This window comes from Hemicordylus capensis, chromosome 1 (genome assembly GCF_027244095.1).
Source record: "Hemicordylus capensis ecotype Gifberg chromosome 1, rHemCap1.1.pri, whole genome shotgun sequence".
Classification (NCBI taxonomy): domain Eukaryota; kingdom Metazoa; phylum Chordata; class Lepidosauria; order Squamata; family Cordylidae; genus Hemicordylus; species Hemicordylus capensis.
This window is the reverse complement of record NC_069657.1, coordinates 450,681,704-450,704,146: the sequence shown is the minus strand read 5'-3', so window position 1 is coordinate 450,704,146 and position 22,443 is coordinate 450,681,704.

The following is a 22,443-nucleotide window of genomic DNA, read 5'->3' as shown; positions in this document are numbered from 1 at the left end:
TTTTTTAGTATGGGGAAAATGGAAGGTGGGAGAAGGAGGGCACAGCACCTACCGGGGAGGGACGCAGTCAAAGCTTGGGGTGAAACCTGGAAATCAAATGAAACCCTTCTTTAGTGAACAGTGTGTGGATTGGGTTGGGGGGGATTTTAAATAATTACTACGGTACCACCCAACCTTGCCTATTTTAAAAGAACACTTTAACAAAACCCACCCACTCCACCCAAAGCAAGCAAGCAAAACACATGAAACAGCATATCATAACAACAGTGACCCGGGGGGGGGGGGCTGTGAAAACAAGAAACAATCTGCAAAAAAAGCAACAATAATTTTAACAAAAACACAACAGTACATCTCAAAGTGTCCCTCCACACACCCAAATGCATTTCAAAACACAGGTGTCCCTATTTAAAACCACCAACTAGGGGAAGGGGAGAACAAAAGGTGCACACACATGCACATGCACACTCACCCCTCTTCTTCTGGTCCTCCTCCTGCCACACACTGCTGGTCACAGACACGCCAACCAGTCACCCCTGGGCTGGGACACAGACAGGGCGGCCATGCCACAGGCAGCCAGGGTGGTTCAAGGACGGTTGGAGGGGCAGAAATGCGGAGCCACCACTATTTGTGTGACTCAACTCACCCACCCAAGCAGAGACAAATAAAAGAAAATACTTTTTTAAAAAAACACCGATGGCAGGGACCAGGTGAGGTTGGTGGTGCTGTGTGGCTGCAGCTGTGGGAAGAAAGGATGAATGAAAGAAGGAGAGAGAGAGCAGCAGAGAAAGAAAGAGAGCAAAGTCAGAGAGAGTGAAGAAGCGGAGACTCAGACAAGAGCACAGAGAGAGAGAGAGAGAGAGAGAGAGAGAGAGCGAGAGAGCAGCATGAAGGGGGGTGTTGGTGGGGGTGGAGGTGTGATGTGGGAGGGGGATTCAGGGGGACAGCAGCAGCAGGCCCAAGAGAGCAGGGGGGATGTTGGGGGTATTACTGTAGCGGGGAGGGGTGTGTGTTGGGAGGAAGGGGGCAGCAGGCCCGAGAGAACAGGGGCGTGAGTGGGGGGTAGTGATGCAGCAGGGGGGGGGACACAGGCCCCAAGGGGCACAAGAAAGCAACAACAACAAAACGGAAACCCAGGAAAATTAATGAGCAGCAAAAGAAAGCAAAGTGCAAAAATCAATGGAGGACCACAACAACAGAACAAACCAAGTAAAACCCTTTAATAATCGTAGGAATGAATCAAAAGCACACAGAAATTACTGAAGTTTTAAATTGCAGCAACCAAAAATCCTTAAGAAAACCAAGCTTGGGCAGGCAGCAGCAGCAGCAGAGGGTGGGGGTGGGGAATCTGGATGGGGGGAGGGCAGGAGCAAGGGGGCAGCAGGAGCAGGCCCGGTCCAGAAGGGGCACACAAATCAATAATTAAATCACAGCAATAAATATATAACAGCAGCAACAAGAAGCAATAATCAGGAATCAATCAAAACAATATGTAATCAATGAAATAAAACCCAGGCAGCAGAAGAAAAACAGAGAGGGAGGGGGTTGCAGAGGGGCAGATGTGTGGCACAGGAGGAGGAGGTCAGGGCAGGGAGTAGACCAGGCCGGGCTGCAGGGCCCTACGCCCCGAGCTAGGGACTGGCCTGGCCTGGGAGGGATGGGATGGATCAAGGAGATGGGATGGCAGCAGGGAGAGAGGCAAGAACCACAATATTTTTAAAAAAAGCTTATCAAAGAACAAAAACAAAGCACAAATGATTAAATCAGCACTGAGAAAGGAAACCAATGCAGATGGATGGGGTGGGGGTGGAAGGAAGGGCCAAGGCCTAGGGCCCAGGCCAAATAATAAAGAAATGAAAGAATAAATGGATGAGGAGGACAACAGAACAACAATAATATGGGAAAAGAAGCTGTAAAGTAAGCAACACAGAGACAGACACAGGGCAGAGAGAATGGACAAAAGAAAGAGCAGGAGGACATACACTATACAGACACAGTCAAGGGACTCACAGACAGACACCAGCGCACAGCAAGGTCCAGCAATGATGATCCCACAACTGCAGCCAAAGAGAATTTTCCAGGCAAGAGGCTTGGCTTAAATAGGTTTGAAACTCCCTCCTTTGGGAGCCCCTACCTTTGCACTCCCCCCTGGCCAAAAGGGTGCCAGCTCTCAAACAGTGGCACAGCCAACAGCCTACCAGAGCGCAAGACTCATTCTGGCCAATCAAAGGATCAATAGCGTAGCCGATGCAATGTCTGAAAAACAGCCTCACAAAATGGAGCCCAGGAGCAAAAGTTCCAAAAAAATGAGCCACAAAATGGAGGACAGACAATATAATGCATAGAGACCCTATAGAGTCCTATGGCACATCCAAACCGGTTCAAACCGGTTCGAAACAGTTCCGATCGAACCGGTCCAGATTCGGTTCGAATTCAGACCAGAAGGGCTTAAAAAGAGCCCGGTCTGGTTCAAATTCAAACCATTGAAGCCGGCCAGTTCGAATTCAAACCGGTTCGAATTCAAACCAGTTCACACATCCCTAAAAGTTGGCAGAGAGATATTTAGATCCCCCTCATGACAGTATCGACAGGGCTAATGAAACTGAGTTGCACAATATTTAGAGATGGATACGTTCTTCTTCGGCAGCACCCCTGATTAATATATGGACTTTACTACCAGAAGATGTGATTATGGCCATCAGCTTCAATAGCTTTATGCAAGTCATTCTGGCTTGATGTTATCCTCAAGATCAGAGGCAGGATGCTTCTGCATACCAGTTGCAATGGAGAAACAATGGGAGAGGGGACATCTCCTGGTGGTGGGCTTTCCAGAGGCCTTAGGTTGACCACTGTGGAAATAAAAACAGCCCTGCTGGATCAGGAGATCAGGCTGAAGGACTATCTTGTCCCTCATCCTATGGAAAATCGGGTGATAGACAAGATAGGGCAGCAGGGTGGTTCTTATGTTATTATGTTGGTAAATGTGGGTCTGAAGGATACTCAGATCTGACTTTTGTTGAAGAATTTAAAAAGACTGTTCAATTCTCGCCAGATGGAAAGCAAATGCAAGACACTTGTGCTTGTGTGTGTATGTGCGGAATTCTGGTCATACACAGATTGGGTGAGGACATCAGGAAATTGGGAGCAGGGTGATATCTATATGCAAATGACACCCAGATTTGTTTCTCCATGCCAGCAGAGAATTTATTTCTCAGCAGCCAGTAGCAAAGCTACTCTAAATATAGAAACTGAATAAATAAAATAAATGCCTGTCTACAGTGGTAATGGGATGAGGGATAATTAATTGAGGCTAAATCAGAACAAGATGGAGGTGCTCATTATGAGGGGTCATAGCACAAAGAACATAACAGAACTTCCTTTCTGGATTGTGCAGCATTCTCACAGAAGGAACAAGCACTGAATCCAGGAGTGCTTCTGGATCTGGGTCTCAGTCTTGTGTCTCGAGTTGAGGCAATGGCCTGGAGCAGTTTTTATCAATGTTGATTAACAAAACAGCTGCATCCATTTCTTGTAGAGAATGATCTTAGAACAGTAGTGCACTCACTGGTAATGTAGTTGGACTATTGCAATGTGCTCTATTTATGGTTGCCTTTGTACGTAATCTGGAAACTTCATTTCGTTCAAAATGCAGCAGTCCAGTGGTCTCTGCGGTATCACAGACACCATTCCCCCCCGTTTAAAACAGCTGATTTTATCTTTCTGGACAAAATACAAAGCACTGGTAATTACCTTTGAAGCCCTAAATGGCTTAGGACCGGGCTAACTGAGAGAGTGCTTTCTTCTGCACCATCTCCACTGCCTATTAAGATCATCAGGAGAGGTCCATCTCCAAGTTTCCCAAGTCTGTCTGGTTTAGGAGACACCCTTACTCCTTATTAACTAGACTAAATTCTTTAGAAATTTTTTTCTTGCAAGGCTACTAATAGCATCCAAATGGGAAATGATGAAAACAATATTGCTCTAAAAACAAAACTGCAAGCAAGTGCAAGGTAGTTGAAAACCTCATTATCATGTTTGATTCAGTTCCATATACTATTCTGAACTTTCACCTGCCCAGGTAAAATTGTTCTTTATTTTTAAAATGAAAGGAAGGGTATTGATCTCTAACAGAAATGTGATATTTCAGTTCTTTATGTTTTCTCCAGGCTGGTTTGGGCAATACCTTTTTGGTCTACTCATTTAAAAGGGGGACATGCCAGAATTCTTGGCTCATCCCCCTTTTAATAGTGTGGATCAGTTAGCCTGAACTGGCTTCTACAGTCCCATAAGAGAGAATGCTGCTTTGTTTTTCTCTGCAGAAAATGGACTGAAGAAAGAACCAAGTGTTGCCCAACAGACCCTCTGGCCTTGCCCTTTGGAATGCAGAAGTCGTTCGGTTTATTGCTACTACGTAAGCGACGAACACTACTGTACAGATTCCAGTACATACTGCTGCGTGGATGTCCTGTATCCACCCTACAATATGGAGATTTAATAGATTAAATCACCTTGCTGTTTCAATAAACTGGCTGCATCTTGACTCCAGAGATTTGTATCCAGACCCCAGCCCAAAAAGACACGGACACAAAACATATTTTGGGTAAAGGGCCACAACTTTATTTTAACCAATGCAAGGCATAGCGGACTGACAGCAAAGTGGGTGATTAATCACCTTTAATCAACAGTGCGGGTCTACCAAGGCCAGGTTAGGACTCCATCCTCCTTTCCCGAACCTTCAAGGGCAACACACCTTGGCTCAGGCAAGAGGCAGGTATAACCTACCCCCCGCCTTCAAGGCCAACCCCCTCTTCTGAAGGGGCCTGAATACCTCTAGGTCTTCACCCGCCCCAGACCGCGCAGCCCAAGGGCTGGTGAATTCCTGAAGCTGGTGTCATGGCGAATCAATCTCCCTGGGCAGCACAAACCACAAGGGAGCGATTGACCAATCAACCAATTAAATATTCAAAGGTGCTCACCAAAGTTCTATTCCTGAAATTACCCCCCAACCTGCACTGTTCCTGCCACACAGGGAGGTCAGCCTAGCTTGACCTCCCTGCCCCACACTCCTCCAGAAGTTCAACCAGCCTACTCCTAATATTCTGAATATAAAGGTCACACCCTTCCTCAGAAAGGTGCACCCCGTCTGGGCGATACAGCTGCGGGAATTGGGCAGAAAGCCCGGGCTGTGGCAGCATGGCAACTCCACCAGCCACCACTAGCTTACCGATGGTGGCGGAGGCTTTCCGCCGCACCCTTTCAATACCCCTAATATTCTGGACCCCATGCCACGCCCGCCACTGTAACCAATTAACCCAAACAATGTGGACGTCGGGTAACCAACCCTTCAAAACTGCCAAATCGGAGGAGGACTGCTGAACTAAAGAAATGCCAGTCCACTTGCCCAAGTCATTTTCGCCCAAATGGATGATGACAACATCCGGCCTAGGGAACCTGGCTAGATGATCCCAAACAGCTGGGAGCAACTGGCTCCACAGCATGCCCCTCATGCCCTTCCAATAAACTGCTGCACGTTTTGCCAAACCCAGCTGGGTGCCCCATTGGGAGGTGCTGGCCCTCTTGAATGCCCAGAAGACCAACGAATGGCCACAAATGAGGACACAAACGGGAGCCGCTGCTCCGTCAGCACCTGCCAAGAAAACAAACAGGTAAAACAACACTGAACTGGCATCCGCTTAGCGCACATAGCGCCGCACTACTGAAGATTTCCAACGCCCAATACGCTTCACCACCTCCTCATGCAGCCCCAGCCGACTGGCAGTGGTAGCCACCCCAATTCGGAAAGAATGGAGGGTGAAACCAGAGGTTGACACCCCCGTAGAGGCTAAGGCCTTGCGAAGGACTGCCCCAAACTGGTATTGTGTCAGCGGGTCCCCAGTATCGTGAACAAATAAACAGCCCCCTATTTGGGGGCCAAGGTCTAAGTAGCACCTGAGTGCTGCTACGGGGCAAATGGTGGGGGCACTGGCAGCTGCCAAATGAATGACTTTCCCCCTTCCCTTTTGGTCCGTTTTGGATCTACGCAGGACCAACTGCGCTTCCCCATTAGAGAGTGCCAGATCAGAAAACTGTAGGCAGCAGTCCCGAGGGGAGCAGCCACTCCTGGGCAATAGATCCCCAGGCCGAAATGCCCCCCAAAAGGCAACCAACATGGCCGCATGAAAGAGGGCAACCTCTCATGTGGACCTGCAACAGGTATGCAACTCCCCAAGCAAGGACTGAATCAATTTTAGTGTAAGGGGGCACCTACCATCCCTTTCCTGTGTAACCCCACGAGCCCACTCTTCCAACATCCTCCAGACCCTAGGATCCCTTGAACAATCCTCAACCCTACGTGCTTGGGCTTCAAAGGACAGAGCTGCCACGTAACCATTTAACGTGGACACAGCATGCCCTTCCCTATGTAGCTGAACAAGAAAATGCAGGAGGTGGTCCCCTGGCACCGGCCAGCTCTCTGCCAGCCCCTCAACCCTCCGGAAGCGAGAGAAAGTGGATACTTTGGATGAATAGCTCGCCCGGGTGCTGGGCGCCAGCGAGGCTGCTATAGTCCGCTGTGCCTCTACTTGCCAAGGTGCCACAAGGCGGCAGGCATGGGTTCCAGGTGAAGTGCTGCTTCAGGTGCTAACTCCCTGAACCTGTCCACCTGAAAGCGAGACAGGGCATCAGCGATATCATTCTGGAGCCCCGGTACATGACGTGCCAAAAACAGGGTGTTAACTCTGAGGCACTGCAACACAAACGCCCCCAGCAAACCCATAACCCGTGGGGAGCGGGAGGTCTGAGAGTTAACAACCTGGACCACCACTTGGTTGTCACACCAAAACCAAACTGTGGAGTTAGCCAACTCCCCGGCCCACAGGTGCACAGCCACCACAATGGAAAAAAAACTCCAGGAAGGTTAAGTCCCTAGTAATCCCTTGCAACACCCACTGAGAAGGCCAGTGAGTGGCGCACCAACGACCCCGAAAGTACACCCCAAAATGGATACCCCCCGCAGCATCAGAATGAACTTGAAGCTCAGCTTCAAGGAGCTGCACACTCCTCCAAAATGACACACCGTTAAAACCCAACAGAAACGCCTCCCAGATGGCCAAATCAGCCCTGAGGCCCTCTGAAATCCTAACCCGATGCTGCGGGGCCTGCAGGCCAGACATAAGGTCACAGAGGCGTCAGAGAAATGCCCTGCCAGGCGCCACCGCTCTGCATGCAAAGTTCAGGTGACCTGTCACCACCTGAAGCTCCCACAAAGTAGCTTTGCAAGCCCGGCCTAAAGTCCTCACTAGGTCCAATAAGACTCCCAGGTTCCCCAAAGGCAGCTGAAAACAGCCAGCCAAAGTGTTAAGCTTAATCCCCAAAAAAGAGAGCCGGGTAACTGGACCTTCAGTTTTATCCCCAGCTAGAAGAACACCCAATTCCCGGGACATTGCGATAAAGCAATCAAGGAGGTGCTGGCATTCCGTTGAATTAGCCCATCCTGAGAAAAGAAAATCATCTAAATAATGAGCTGTAAAATCCAAGCCCGCCCTCCGCCTCAAAGCCCACTCAAGGAACGTGCTGAAAGCCTCGAAGGCAGCGCAGGAGATAGAACATCCCATCGGCAGGGCACGATCAAAATAAAACTTGACAGCAAACACAAAACCTAATAAATCAAAATCTGCCGGGTGAACCAGCAGGAGGTGGAAGGTGGACTCGATATCACATTTTGCTAACAGGGCCCCCAACCCCCCGGCTCTGAACCATCTGCACCGCCTCATCAAAGGATGTATGCTGAACCGAGCACAGGGCATCAGGAATTCCATCATTAACTGAGGATCCCCTGGGGTGTGACAGATGATGTTATATGAAACTCACCGGGCGTCTTTTTAGGCACCACTCCCAAAGGGGAAACCCGCAATTCAGGAAAAGGGGGGTGGTCAAAAGGCCCGGCAACCCTACCTGCTGCTACTTCCTTATTGATCTTTTTGGTGCAACCGCTTCCATGCCCAACACAGACTTAAGGTTGTTGGACATGGTGGGTACTCGGCGGGACATGGAGGGAATTCTAAATCCCTCCCTGAAACCAGCTAACAAATAGGCGGCGGCAGCCCTATCCGGGTTCTCCTGTAACATGCTCTCAAGCACCTCAAGCCTGATTGGGCGGGGCCCCCTTACCCGCAGAGGGTGGGGGAGGTCCACCTCGCTTGCCGCTCCTGGGCCTGAATTTGGATCCTGACCCTGTAGCATGAGCTCTTGGGCAAGTGGAGCTCGGGTACTTCACGCCGCAGAGACCACATGCATGTCTGAACTTACAGGCAGGCCGTGCGCACCGCCCCCCATTATTATATTCCCAGCAGACCATGTGGGGTTGAACCCACTGCTGGCCCGCCGCCAAGGCCAAAGAACCGGTAAGCGGTTTCGAAAGCAAATGGCCACTATCGGACCTATCTCCATCCACGGGTCGCGACGGAGACATAATCACGAGCCAGAGTTCCTGCAAAGGAGTATCCCAAGGTAGGGAGGGGTCCAGGGTGGCCCACATTCTGAAACTTTCATCATAGCGAACCCACGCTGTACCAGCAAAGTCTGAAACCGCCCTATGAATATGTCCATATACTTAAGAAGGGCTGGCCCCTTAGCCGGCTGAGAATGCATAATAACCCCCATATAGATAGTAAAACCCGAAAGCCAATTGTTACAGGTCTTCTTGATAGGCTTTCTCTTCATAGCCTCGTGCTCCTTGGACGATTCTCCCTCCCTGTGTTTCACCTCCGGCTCCCGAAACAAAAGGCTGAAGTTGTCTACATATTCGCCTAGGCAATGAGCCCCTGGTGGCGCAGTGGTAAAACTGCCGCCCTGTAACCAGAAGGTTACAAGTTCAATCCTGACCAGGGGCTCAAGGTTGACTCAGCCTTCCATCCTTCCGAGGTCGGTAAAATGAGTACCCAGAATGTTGGGGGCAATATGCTAAATCATTGTAAACCGCTTAGAGAGCTTCGGCTATAGAGTGGTATATAAATGTAAGTGCTATTGCTATTGCTATTTCAAGATTTTTTCTTTCGTGGCTGGAAGCGGATGGTCTCCTAAAGGAAGCCCAACCGCACCATACGGGGCATGCTGTGGGGTCGGCAAGATACCCATAGGATAAAAACCTGTACCACCTAAATGGCCAGAGGCAGAATGAGCCGCGCCCTCCAAACCCATAGGTGGCAACCCCAAAGATGGCCTATGCCCTAACCATACTTGTTCAGCTGCCCCCTGTGAACCCGCCATAGTGCCAGGAATGCCCGGCATGTAGCCCATGCCCCAGTGTTGAGTGTAGGGCGGCCAACATGGGCCTCCCCATCTGCCCATAGCAGGTATCGGCCAGGGAACTACTGGCCACTGGCCAGTACCGCCAGGTGGTGTAGGTGCAGCAGACTCACCCGGCCCAACCAGAGCAGATGGATCCCCCAGGCTGGGACCAGCAGGCAGTGCAGGTGCCGGTTCGCCAGGAGCCTCTGGCACAGGAACTCCAGGAACAGGTGCAGAATCAACAGGAGCAGCAGGGGAAACAGGGCCAGCAGGAACTTCACCTTGTTCAAGCACGCTCAACCTATCAGAAAGAGATCTTAATAACTGTGTCCTAGCTGCCACCCTCGTCTGCTTAGGCACCTTTTTAGGTAAACCCGATGGCCCAGCTTCCTTGTCAGAAGGAACAGCCTTGGCTTTTTCTAGGGCCTCCATTCTTTGTACTAGGCCTCTAATAAGCACCACCTCCTCATCATACTCTTCCAAAGAGGAAGGGGGGGTGCAGGCCGCTTGGGCCGCTTCACAGGCTTCCCACCTGACTTCTCCTTTGCCTTCCTAGGCATTGTACTTAATAAGGCCCCATGCAAGGCCAAAACCCCAATGGAAGCAGGCGCACCTTAAAGATGGGCCAAAAACGTCAGCAGATGGGGGGGGCGGGGGATGCCTGGCTCAAATAGGAGGGTGTCTACCCCCGGGCCTCCAAGAAGAGAGCTGCACAATTGCCCCCCCCCAATGTGGCTACCCACTAGACCTGAGGACAAACCCAACTGCCACCCAGCTGCTGGCAGGCCCTTCCCAAGACGCTCTACAGCCCCTAGGTCAGCCCTACCCGGCAATCCACCACCACCCAGCAACTGCCTCCGCCCTTTTCCCCACACCAAACCAGGACACAGATGCCGCGATCCCGTGCGAAGGGCCTCGACTGGGCCCAAACCAAAGGCCGCTGCCTGCCCGCCACCGTGGCCACTCCAGAGGCCCACTGCAGCCGAAAACGCTGCCGCCACTCCCGAAAACGCTGCCGCCAATGCCCTGGCTCCACAGAGCTGCCCTCACGCCGGTGGGGAAGAGGAGACCAGGCCGAAAACTGAGCGTCCCCATGGCCGGCCCGGCAGTCTGCTGCAACCGCCGTCACCAATGCTCGGGTCCCCGATGCAGGGCCGCCTGGTCGCCGCCAGGGAAGGAGAAAACCACCCACGCGTCAACTGACGAGGAAGAGCACCACTGAGGAGCTCCTTCCTCGACGAAAGCTGGGCGTTCTCCTTCCAGTGAAGGAACTGGAGAAAGACTGATAGATTGGGGCGGGCACCACGAGCAAACGGCTCAAGCCCCGCCCCCTCTCGGCCCGACCAGTGAGGCTGCTTTTTGGCCTCAAGCAGGGTGGCTGGTACAAATCGCCCTCCCCTCTGCACGAGGCCAAGGGGAGGGGCATTCTTTTGCTTTGTATGACCTGTCTGTGTTCATGGAAGAGCACAGTCAGAGCTGAGCAAGGCTGCACCAGTGCAGTGAATGGACTAGCTGCACCAGTGCAGAGAAGAAACAGAGGTGCACCTAGGTAATTTTGGAGCCGGGGCCCTGACCCTGCAAATCAAGCATCATGACACTCTCCTGAGGAACCACACCACCTGGGACAAACTAGAGAGGATTTGGAGGCCCCTAGTGGTTGTGGAAGCCCTGGACCTTGGCTCTGAAAAGTCCAGGGGTAAGAGCGTTTCTGAGGGGGAAATGGCAAGTTTTGATGTTCTCCCCTTCCCCAGGAAGTCCTCTGTGCCATCTGGAAATATGTCCCTGAGGGCTGGGCAACTCTCCGGGACATATTTTGGGGTGCCATAGAAGGCTTCCTAGAGAATGGGAGGGTGTCAAAAATTGCCACTTCCCTATTGCACTGGTACAGTTAATTGGGAAGTTCTGCTGGATGGGCACTTCCTCACTGCACTGGTGCATCCATATCAGCCCATCAACTTTGCCACAACTGTATAAAGTTCATAGTTTATAGACTACTGGAACAGAAATACAGTAAGGAACTGAGAGTAGGAGAGACCCACACAGGGAGATATCGAGGATGCAGACACAAGTGCAAAGAGGGAGAGGGAGGAAATGGGGCTCATTTTTCTTAGTGCCACACTGTGAATAGAAGGTTTAAATCCTACTGTTGCATTTCTGAACACCATTCAAAGTGCAGGTACTTGTATTGAATCTTGATCCAGAGTCATGATTTTTTTACACATTATTTCATGTTTACACAGTCAGACAGGTGTTATTGACTGGTTTGTTTTATCCAGACATCGAGTCCTTCCCAAGGACCTGGGATGGCTGAATTTTATTGTCAATTGTTATAGATATCGTTGCAGAATATAGGCTGTTCCCAGTAAAGCTGCTTTTTGTAATTGGCTGATGGTGATTTCTGTGGCCCCTATGGTGTGGAGGTGCTCTTCAAGGTCTTTTGGAACTGCACCCAGGGCGCCAATTACCACTGGGATTATTTTGGTCTTTTTCTGCCACAGCCTTTCAATTTCAATTTGTAGATCTTTGTATTTTGTGATTTTTTCCATTTCTTTTTCTTCTATTCTGCTATCCCCTGGTATTGCTATGTCGATTATTTTAACTTGTTTTTCTTTCTACTCGACTACAGCTATATCTGGTGTATTGTGAGGCAGATGTTTGTCTGTTTGTAGTCGGAATTCCCATAATATTTTTACGTCTTCATTTTCTTCAACTTTTTCAATTTTATGGTCCCACCAATTCTTGGCTACAGGTAGCTTGTATTTTTTGCAGATGTTCCAGTGTATCATCCCTGCTACTTTGTCATGCTTTGTTTGTAGTCAGTCTGTGCAATCTTTTTACAGCAGCTGATTAGGTGGTCCATGGTTTCATCTGCTTCTTTACATAGGCGGCACTTGCTGTTTGTGGTTGATTTTTCTACTTTTGCTCTTATTGCATTTGCTCTTAGTGCCTGTTCTTGTGCAGCCAGTATTAAACCCTCTGTTTCTTTCTTCAAGTTGCCATTCTTAAGCCATTGCCAGGTCTTGGTGATGTCTGATTTTCCACTTATATTGTGCAAATATTGACCATGCAGGGGCTTATTTTTCCATTTTTCTCCTTGGTTCTTGACTTGTTCTTTCTTGTAGGCCTGCTTTGTTTCATTGGTGTTGAATAGTTTAGCATTATTGACCATTTGAAGTGCATCTTCTTCACTGTCCCTTATATATTCTTCAAGGCCTCTTTTCTCCTCCTCTACTGTTTGATGGACTTGCAGCATTCCTCTTCCACCTGAGCTGCGAGGGAGGTAGAGCCTATCGACATCACTGCGGGGGTGCAGAGCATGACTGATGGTCATGATCTTCCTGGTCTTATGATCTAGCGTCTCTAGCTCTGCCTGGGTCAAGTCTATTATTCCTGCAGTGTATCTGATAATAGGTATAGCCCAGGTGTTTATGGCTTATATGGTGTTCCCGCCATTGAGTTTGGACTTGAGGATTTTTCTAACTCTCCTGATGTATTCACTTCCAATTTTTATTCTAACTTCAGTGTGTGCGATGTTATCAGCCTGGAGAATGCCCAAGTATTTGTAATGTTCTTTCTCTTCCAGGTTCTTGATGTTGCTTCCATTGGGCAGTTCTATTCATTCTGTTTTTGTTATTTTCCCTCTGTTCATTATTAATGCAGCACACTTGTCTAGTCCAAACTCCATGGCTATATCGCTACTGAATATATGGACAGTGTTTAGCAGTGATTCTATTTCTGACTGGGATTTTCCATACAACTTCAGATCATCCATGTACAGCAGATGGTTGATTTTACTTGATGTTTTAGATGTTTGGTATCTGAGGCCTGTTTTGTTTAGTATTTGTGAAAGTGGGGTCATGGCAATTACAAACAACAGAGGGGATAGTGAGTCCCCTTGGAAAATGCCTCTTCTAATGCTAACCTGTCCAAGTGTCTCGCCATTGATTGTTAACTGTGTACTCCACATACTCATTGCTTTTTTTATAAATATCTGAATGTTTTTGCTGACACCAGCTGTTTCTAAACATTTTAGTATCCATGTGTGAGGCAATGAATCGAAGGCTGTCTTGTAGTCAATCCATGCAACACTTAGATTGGTTTTTCTTCTCTTGCAGTTTTCTAAAATCATTTTGTCAATCAGCAGCTGGTCTTTTGTGCCTCTGGTGTTTGGGCAATTTCCTTTCTGTTCAACTGGAAGCTGTTTGTTAGTTAACAGGTGTTGCATCACTTCATCTGCTATTATTCCAGTTAATAATTTGAACATGGTTTGCAGGCAGGTTATTGGTCTATAATTACTTGGAACTGCACCTTTTGCTGGGTCTTTCATGATGAGATGAGTTTTCCCAGTTGTTAGCCATCGTTCAATATCACCGCCTTGCAAAATGTGATTGAACTGTTTTGATAGTTGTTTATGAAGGCTTGTTAGGTGTTTAAGCCAAAAGCCATGCAGTTCATCATCGCCTGGCGCAGTCCAATTTTTAATGTTCTTTGCTCTTTCACTTATTAATTCTGGTGTTATTATTAGATCTTGCATTTGTTGGTTACATTTTTGACCTCTTTCATCCAGCCTGCTTTTTTATTATAATCTATTGGGTTGTCCCTTAATTTCCCCCAGAATTGCACTGTTTCTTCTTTATTTGGTGTTCCTAGGTTTCTTGCAGTTTCTCCTTCTATGCTTTGGTAGAAACGTCTCTGATTCGACTGGAACTGGAGATTCTGCCTGTGTTGTGTAGTTCTGGCTTCATATCTGCTAATCTTCTTTGACACTGCTGTTATTTGCTGCTTTATTATTTCCAGGACTTCTCTAATTTTCCTTGAATCTAGGTGGTATTTTTGGATCAGATACTGTTGGGTGTTTTCATTCTTCAGCTTCTTGTCTTTCATATCTTTCAATTTACTAGCATCTGAGCTAAGCCTGGAGATTTTATTTTCTAATCTAACCTTCCATTTAGGTGATGTACTGCTTTCTTTTTTGACAGGTCCACTGATCTTATATCCAAGCTCTTGTGTTGTTATTGTTGCTGCACTGTACATTAGTTGGTTTGTTTCTTGCAAATTATTGGTTGTTATTTCTGCAAGTGCAGCATTGACATCTTTTATTGGCTGAGCAAGTTGTTTTTTGGAAACTGTTTTTAGAGCTGGAAGTCGAACCCTGGTGGTTGTTTGGTTCATGTGCTCAGTTATTTTTTGCTTTAGTTCTTGCTGCTTTTCTGTTAAACGGCATTCGGGTTTTTGAGGTGAAGGCAAAGGGGCGGTTGCCTGGTTTTGATTTTGAAACAGTTCAGCAACAGTGGCACCCTCTATTTCCAACACCTCCTCCACCTGCGCCTGAGCAACTTCTTCAGTTGGTGGTAATTCTTCTTCCATATCTTGAGCCTGTGTTGCTCTTTGCAGTTCTTCCAGCTCAACTCCTGTGAATACTTTATTTCTTATTATGAATCTTCTCTGGTCTGCTAGCCTTTGTTCTGTTATTTCTGTATCTGAATTCTTCTCTTTCCAAATTTGGTACATTCTTTTAAAATAACCTCTTCTAGTTGGACTAGACTTGTAATAGCAGATCATTATTTCCTTGTTGGCATTTTTCATATATTTTTTTCGGTTAAGTGATGTTTCTTCCAGTAACCTTGGAGTCTCCAGCCCCGGTTGCTCAGCTGAAGATCCTGAGTCCCGTTGCCCACTTGCCACCAGATGTCCAGGAACTATAGCACCTGGTGCGGTCCTTGTTGACCCGGGCGACGACCGATCCGGTATAGATTTATTAAAGTTATGTCTCACCATATTGTTGATGGGAGAGGCACTCTTTGTCTGGCTCCTCTGGTGAGACCTGTCCAGTATGGTTGGACCTCTGGCATAGCTCTCACCTTCCTCAGAGCACGCAAGCCCCACAACCACGCCAAGGTAGTGCCTCACTGGGGGACACACACTATTATTATTATTATTATTATTATTATTATTATTATTATTATTAATTCGATTTCTATACCGCCCTTCCAAAAATGGCTCAGGGCGGTTTACACAGAGAAATAATAAATAAATAAGATGGCTCCCTCTCCCCAAATGGCTCACATTCTAAAAAACACACAAGATAGACACCAGCAACAGTCACTGGAGGTCCTGTGCTGGGGGTGGATAGGGCCAGTTACTCTCCCCCTGCTAAATAAAGAGAATCACCACAGTAAAAGGTGCCTCTTTGCCCAGTTAGCAGGGGGCATTAGTAGGACTTCCTACTCCCACGTAGTCCCATTGGATACACTAAATGCCCCTCCCCACTTTTTCAGGCCACAGAACACACAGTAATGTAAGACTTCACTCCAGAGGAGTGCAGTGCTGACCCCCACATCCCAAGCATGATGTACTGTGTGACTGCATGACTCACTGGGAATGCAAGTGCTTAAACACTTCAAACTCCACACTAATGAGGATCAATAGATCAACAGCTCAGTTCTCAGCATTTCAACTGGAAGTACACTCTGTGGCTGACCTAAAGGCAATCATCATAGGTCTGGGAGTTGGCCAAGTGCCTTCTGCAGGCCAGTCTCCCACCATCATCATATCTTTTGCTTGGTTTCTTGTGAGCTGTCCTTGGGCATCCATTTCTTGGGTACACACACAAGCCAGATGACACTTCTTTCCTAATGTGGTTGTATCTCCAGGATACATCTGGCATACTGTTCTTATGATAAAGGTGAGATGGTTGACATAGTATACTAGGCGTTCCAAAAAGCTTTTGAAGAAGTTCCCACCTAAGGCTCCTGAGTACACTTAGCAATCACTGGGTAAGAGGACGGGTTCATGTGTGGATCGGTAACTGGTTGAACAACAGGAAAATGAGGGTAGGACTAAACTTACAGTTTCAAAAATTGAGAGAAGAAAGAAGTGGGGTCACCCAGGGATCTGTACTGGGAGCAGTGCTCTTTAACTTGTTCATAAATGATCTAGAAGCTGGGATAGGTAGCAAAGTGACCAAATTGGCAGATGACACTCAGAAAGTGTGAAAAGGGTTACACTACTCCAGAAAGCATGGAATATATTTCTGTTGGAAAGTGTACCGAAAAGGAGGAAAGGTACCACCAAGTTCTGGAGGACACCAGTGTGGCGAACTAGTAGAGTCACAGAAGCTATAAAAGGGAAGATGACTTCCCTCAGAAAATGGAAGTGCTGCCTCTAAAGAGGATTGGATTCTTAAAGTTCTAGAATTGGCAGAAATGGCAAAATTAACATCACTACTAAGAAATAAATTTGAAGAATTTAAAAAAGAATGGGACCCTCTTCTTGTCTATTTAAAAATACATCACAAAATGGATTTTGTCAGGCTTTTGAGGGCTAACAACAAATGTTTCAAAAACACCCCAAAGTTGTTTTCCATATGAACTACTGGGGAAAGAATGTTTAATCTATAGGCAAGATCCGGTTATTGTTAACAACACTTGTTCCAATGATGAGATGGAAGTCTTTATTCTGTATGTTTGTGAGTGTCTGTATCATTTGTGTTTGTCCTTTTGTGAGTGAAAATTGAATAAAAAGTATAAGGGGGGGGGAGAAAGAAAGAAAATGGAAGTGCTGCCCAAATGAAGAGAACAGAAAGGAACATAAACTCTGGCAAAACATGCCAGGGAAGCCGTCAGACCCTAAGATGATGAGGGCATGAAAGTGATTATTGAGGAAGAGACGGAGATTGCAGAAAAGCTGAATGAATTCTTGGCAACTGTCTTCATGGCAGAGGGCCTTATACCCTCTCCAGAACTGAGCTTTTCAGGCTTGGAGGCTGAAAAACTGGGCCACTTTGAGGTGATGAGAGAGGATGTTCTAAACTGTCTTGAAAAACTAAAAATTAACAAATCTCCTGGGCCAGATGGCATCCACCCAAGAGTTCTGAAGGAACACAAATGTGAAATTGCTGATCTCCTAGCAAAAATATGTAACTTGTCCCTACAATCAGGCTCTGTACCAGAGGACTGGAAAACAGCTAATGTAACTCCAATTTTCAAAAAGGGATCCAGGGGAGATCTGGGAAATTACAGGCTGGTCATCTTAACTTCTGTGCTGTGTAAATTGATGGAAAACATACTTAAGGACAAAATTGTTAAACACATAGAAGAATGGGGGTTCTTTGAGATCGTCATGTGTATAACAGTGAACCGGTTGACATAGTATACTTGGATTTCCTAAAAGCATTTATTTATTTATTTATTTAACTAACAAACATATTTTTATACTGTCCAAACTTATGTCTCTGGGAGGTTTACAACAAGATAAAAACAAAGGTAAAATATTAGTTAAAAACAAAATCAAGAAATGTAAGACACAATTAAGTTTTTTTAAAAAGAATATTCTAAAAACAACATTAAAACAATCAAAACAATATCAGTTAAAAGCCTGGGTAAACAGATGCGTCTTTAAAGACTTTTGACAAAGTTCCCCACCAAAGGCTCTTGAGTAAACTTTGCAGTCATGGAATAAGTGGCCAGGTTCAGGTGTGGATTGCTAACTGGCTGAAGGACAGAAAACAGAAGATAGGAATAAATGGACAGTTTTCACAATGGAGGGAAGTAAGAAGTGGAGTTCCCCATGGATCTGTACTGGGACCAGTGCTCTTTAACTTGTTCATGAATGATCTGGAAGTTGGTGTAAGCAGTAAAGTGGCCAAACTTGTCAATGACACTAAACTATTTAGGCTGAAATATTATTTATTTATTTATTATATTTTCACACCGCCCAAAACTTACGTCTTTGGGCAGTTTACAACAAGATTAAAAAACAAAACATTAATTAAAAACAAAAACAAACAAACAAACCGAATTATTAAGCAAGAAATTTGAAACACAATTTTAAATTTTAAAACAATATTCTAAAGACAACATTTAAAACAATCAAAACAATATCATTTAAAAGCCTGGGTGAAGAAATAACGCCTTTAGGGTATTCGGGTGAAAATCCAGCGGGCGGTCAGGCGGCCAGTGGGAGCAGGTGGCAGCGGGCCAGCCCGGCTGCCGGGAATTTGAGGGTGGGAGGGAGGAGGTGGCGTTCCAGCTTTCTGGTGGGCCCGGCAGCCAGAAACCACGGGCAGGTGGGTGGAGGGGTTGGAGAAGCAAGCTGCTCCTGCAAGTGGGCAGCTGGGCATCGGGAGCAGCAGGCAGCAGCGTGAGCAGCATGAGCTAGAAACCATGGGCAGGGGGAGGGGGAGAAGTGGGCGGGGGGTGGACAGCGGGCTGGCGGGGGCGCGGACGCTTTGCGCCTGGCCCAGCTGGTACAAATCTATGGTGCGACTACATTTGGAGTGTTGCATACAGTTCTGGTCATCGTATCTTAAGAAGGATATTGTAGAACTCGAAAAGGTGAAGAAGAGGGCAACCAAGATGATCAGGGACCTGGAGCACCTTCTGTATGAGACCAAGTTACAGCATCTGGGGTTCTTTACTTTGGAAAAGAGGCAAGTGGGGGAGATATGATAGAGAGAGATACTGTAAAATAATGTATGGAGTAGAGAGAGAGGACAGAGAGAAATTTTTCTCCCTCTCTCACAACACTAGAACCAGGGGCCATCCCATGAAACTGAATGCCAGGAAATTTAGGACCAACAAAAGGAAGTACTTTCCCATATAGAGCATAATTAATCTATGGGATACTCTGCCACGGGATGTGGTGATGGCCACTAGCTTGGATGGCTTTAAAAGGGGCTGAAACAAATTCATGAAGGACAGGCCTACTGATGACTACTAGTCTGGTGGCTATAAGCCACCTCCCACCTCACAGGCAGGATGCCTCTAAATACCAGTTGCAGGGGAGTAACAGCAGGAAAAAGGGTATGCCCTCAGCTCTTGTGTGAAACAGGATGCTGGACCAGATAGGCCTTGGGCCTGATCCAGCAGGGCTGTTCTTATGTAAGTATAAATTGTCTCCTTTGCTAAGCAGGGTCCATCCTGATTTGCATTTGAATGGTTTACATCATTTGTGATACGTTATTGCCAGTCTGTGTAGACAATATTGAGCTAGATGTGCAGTTTCCTAGTTACCTGTGTTCCATGACTTCAGTGACTTGGCTGATTGTGAGCCTTGAAAAGTCTGCCCCCTTTGGAACCCTCAACTGCCATATGTGATCACTTTCTAGGACCCTATTTGGATAGCACCGTTAGTGTTTCAGCTGTACTGGCTGCCAGTCATTCCTTGGCTCAATCCAAGGTGTTTGTCATTACCTTTGAAGCCTTCAGTGGCCCAGAATACCTCAACAATTGCCTTTCCCCATGTTTACTTATTTGATATTTATTTATTACATTTGTATACTGTCACTCCTTGAAACTCAAGGCAGTTTACAAATCAAATCAAATCTAAACAATTAAAGCAGTCAAGACAATTAAAAACCACTAGATATGTCAACTGAAAGCCATGGGTCAATTATGAAAATTTATGTAACACTTTTCAACAAAAGTGACCGCCCATTGAGGTCATCTGAGGACGTCCGTCTCCAGTTGCCGCCAACTCGTTTGGTGGCTACACAGAGATGGGCCTTCTCGGCTGCTGCCCCGAGATTGTGGAATGCGCTCCCTGCTGAGATACGATCCTCCCCATCTCTGGCAATTTTCAGAAAACACCTGAAAACACATCTCTTCAACCAGGCTTTCTCAGCTTTTTAAAACTTGTTTTTAAATTCTTCTGATTATTTAATTGTTGTTTTATGATGTTTTTAATTGTTAATTATTGTTTTTATGCTTTATTATTTTTGTTTTAATTATTAACTGATTTTAATGGTGTTTTAATGTAAACCGCCCTGAGCCTTTTGGAAGGGCGGTATAAAAGTTTTAATAATAAATAAATAAAGTAAGTTCTCCAGGCAGTTGACATTGATTGATTAAGTGTCATAGTAAGTGTTGACTCTTAGCAACCACATAGATAGATTCTCTCCAGGACGATCTGTCTTCAACTTGCTCTCTAAGTTCTCTCGGTGGTGCATTTGTGGCTGTCATAATCGAGTCCATCCACCTTGCTGCTGGTCGTCTTCTTCTCTTTCCTTCAACTTTCCCCAGCATTATGGACTTCTCAAGGGAGCTGGGTTTTTGCATAATATATCCAAAGCATGATAGTTTGAGCCTGGTCATTTTTGCCTCTAGTGAAAATTCTGGATTGATTTGTTCTAGGATCCATTTGTTTGTTTTCCTGGCTGTCCATGGTGTCCTCAAAAGTCTTCTCCAGCACCCAAATTCAGAAGTGTTGATGCTTTTTCTATCTTGCTTCTTCAAAGTCCAGCTTTCACATCCATAGAGTGTCATGGGAAAAACCATTGAGATAAGAAAAAATTATTCAGATAAGCAGTTGACACAGGGAGGGGGGAAGAAATACAATAAGATGGTTCTCTGTCTCAGAAAGGATTTCAGTCTAAGGGGAAACAGAAGGCAGACACCAACAACATCCACCAGAGGGATGCTGTGCTGGGATTGGAGAGGGTGAGCTGTTCTCTCCCTGCTAAATATTAGAGAATCACCACTTTAAAAGAGTTGTTGGGGATCCCCCGACAGGCCATGGGCTGCCGCAATTGATCGGGCCAGTCCTCAGGAACCTACCCTCCCAGTGTGGCTGGTGTTGGTCCCTCCCAGACATGCAGGTGGCCCTGGAGGTGGCTGCTTGCCTTGGCCAGGTAGCACCTTCCTGGCCCCCACAGGATAGCAGCTTGCCATCGCTTAAATACAGCTAGTCATCGCAGGGTCCGGGGAAACAAACACAAGATCTTGGGCTGAGATCTCATGAGACTTGCCCCACCTGCCAAGGGTTATATAAACCAGAGCTGGCCAGTTATGAGGGGCCGGTCCAGGAGCAGAGTGGCCAAGAGAAGGAGCTGGAGCTTTGCGACTCCCTTGGAGAGCTGGAGACACGAGACAGCAGTTCTCTGGGGTTGTCAGTGAAAGGAACAGATTGCCAGACAGTGGAATAGTGCTCCCCCCAGCGGCCATAATTCTGAGGCCGACTGGAACCCTCTACAGAGGAGGAGGTGGAACCTCATAAGAGTGTTCCATTAGCTTGGGAGCAGCCAGCTTAAAGATGTGCCTCTCTAAGGCTCTCCTGCAGAGGGGCGGTCCTTCCATGAGGCAAGGGGGAGCAATCTCCTTGGGTGGCTTATTGTTGCGGTGGCAGTTTGATTCCCCCATTGGAGAAGCTCCTCAGAACCAGTTTGACCCTGACCAGTGTTGCAAGGAATGCCTCTCCCAACACTCCTTGTGAAACTTGCAAGAATCTCAAGGAGAGAAGTGGAAGCTGCTGGCAGCCTCCCCCCTGAACTGTCCCCACACTGCTTTCAAAGCTCTTGCGAGTCTGTTTGGAAAGTGGGGCTGGCCCTGGCAGGGGGATGGAGCAAGACAGCATTTGGTGCCTTGGCTTCAGGCACCAGGTTCCCTTGGATGGCCCTTGCTCTTGCACATCCACAATTGCCTGAAATATGGGTGGTGGTGGTGGTGGTGGTGGTGGTGGTGGTGGTGGTGGTGGGCATATATGGGAGATCTCACAGGCAGCTCCCCAGGAAGAGAATCCGTTCTTTTCTCTTTTAATTTCAAGTCACGGTGTTGATTTGCCCTCAGAAAATAACATAGTCATATATGGGCTCATAATGGTATAAAAGACAGTGCTAAGAGAAGCAATTTCTTGCTTGTCCCTCCAAAGGAAAATATGGATGGACTTATCTCATATTGCTTTACAACTAATGCTACTATTCAGGCTTGTTCAATAGATTCGGTGATTTATCTCTGAGGAAAGACTGGATTAAAAACTATGGGCCAGTCAAAGATTATTAGCATGTGTTCACTTCTTGGTGACCCAAAGGCTTGGGTTGGGTGAGAATTAATTACTAAACACCCAGTTACAAAGTTTAAGCCCTCATCCCTCCTTCTAGATTGTAAGACTCTTGGGGCAGGGATCATAAGAGCACCTCTTCTGGATCAGGCCCAAGGCCTATCTCGTCCAGCATCCTGTTTAATACAGTGGCCCACCAGATGCCTCTGGGAAGCCCACAGGCAAGAGGTGAGGGCATGCCCTCTCTCTTGCTGTTGCTCCCCTGCAACTGGTATTCAGAGGCATCTTGCTTCTGAGGTTGGAGATGGCCTATAGCCCCCAGACTAGTAGCCACTGATAGACCCGTCCTCCATGAATTGCCAACCAAGCTAGTAGCCACTATCA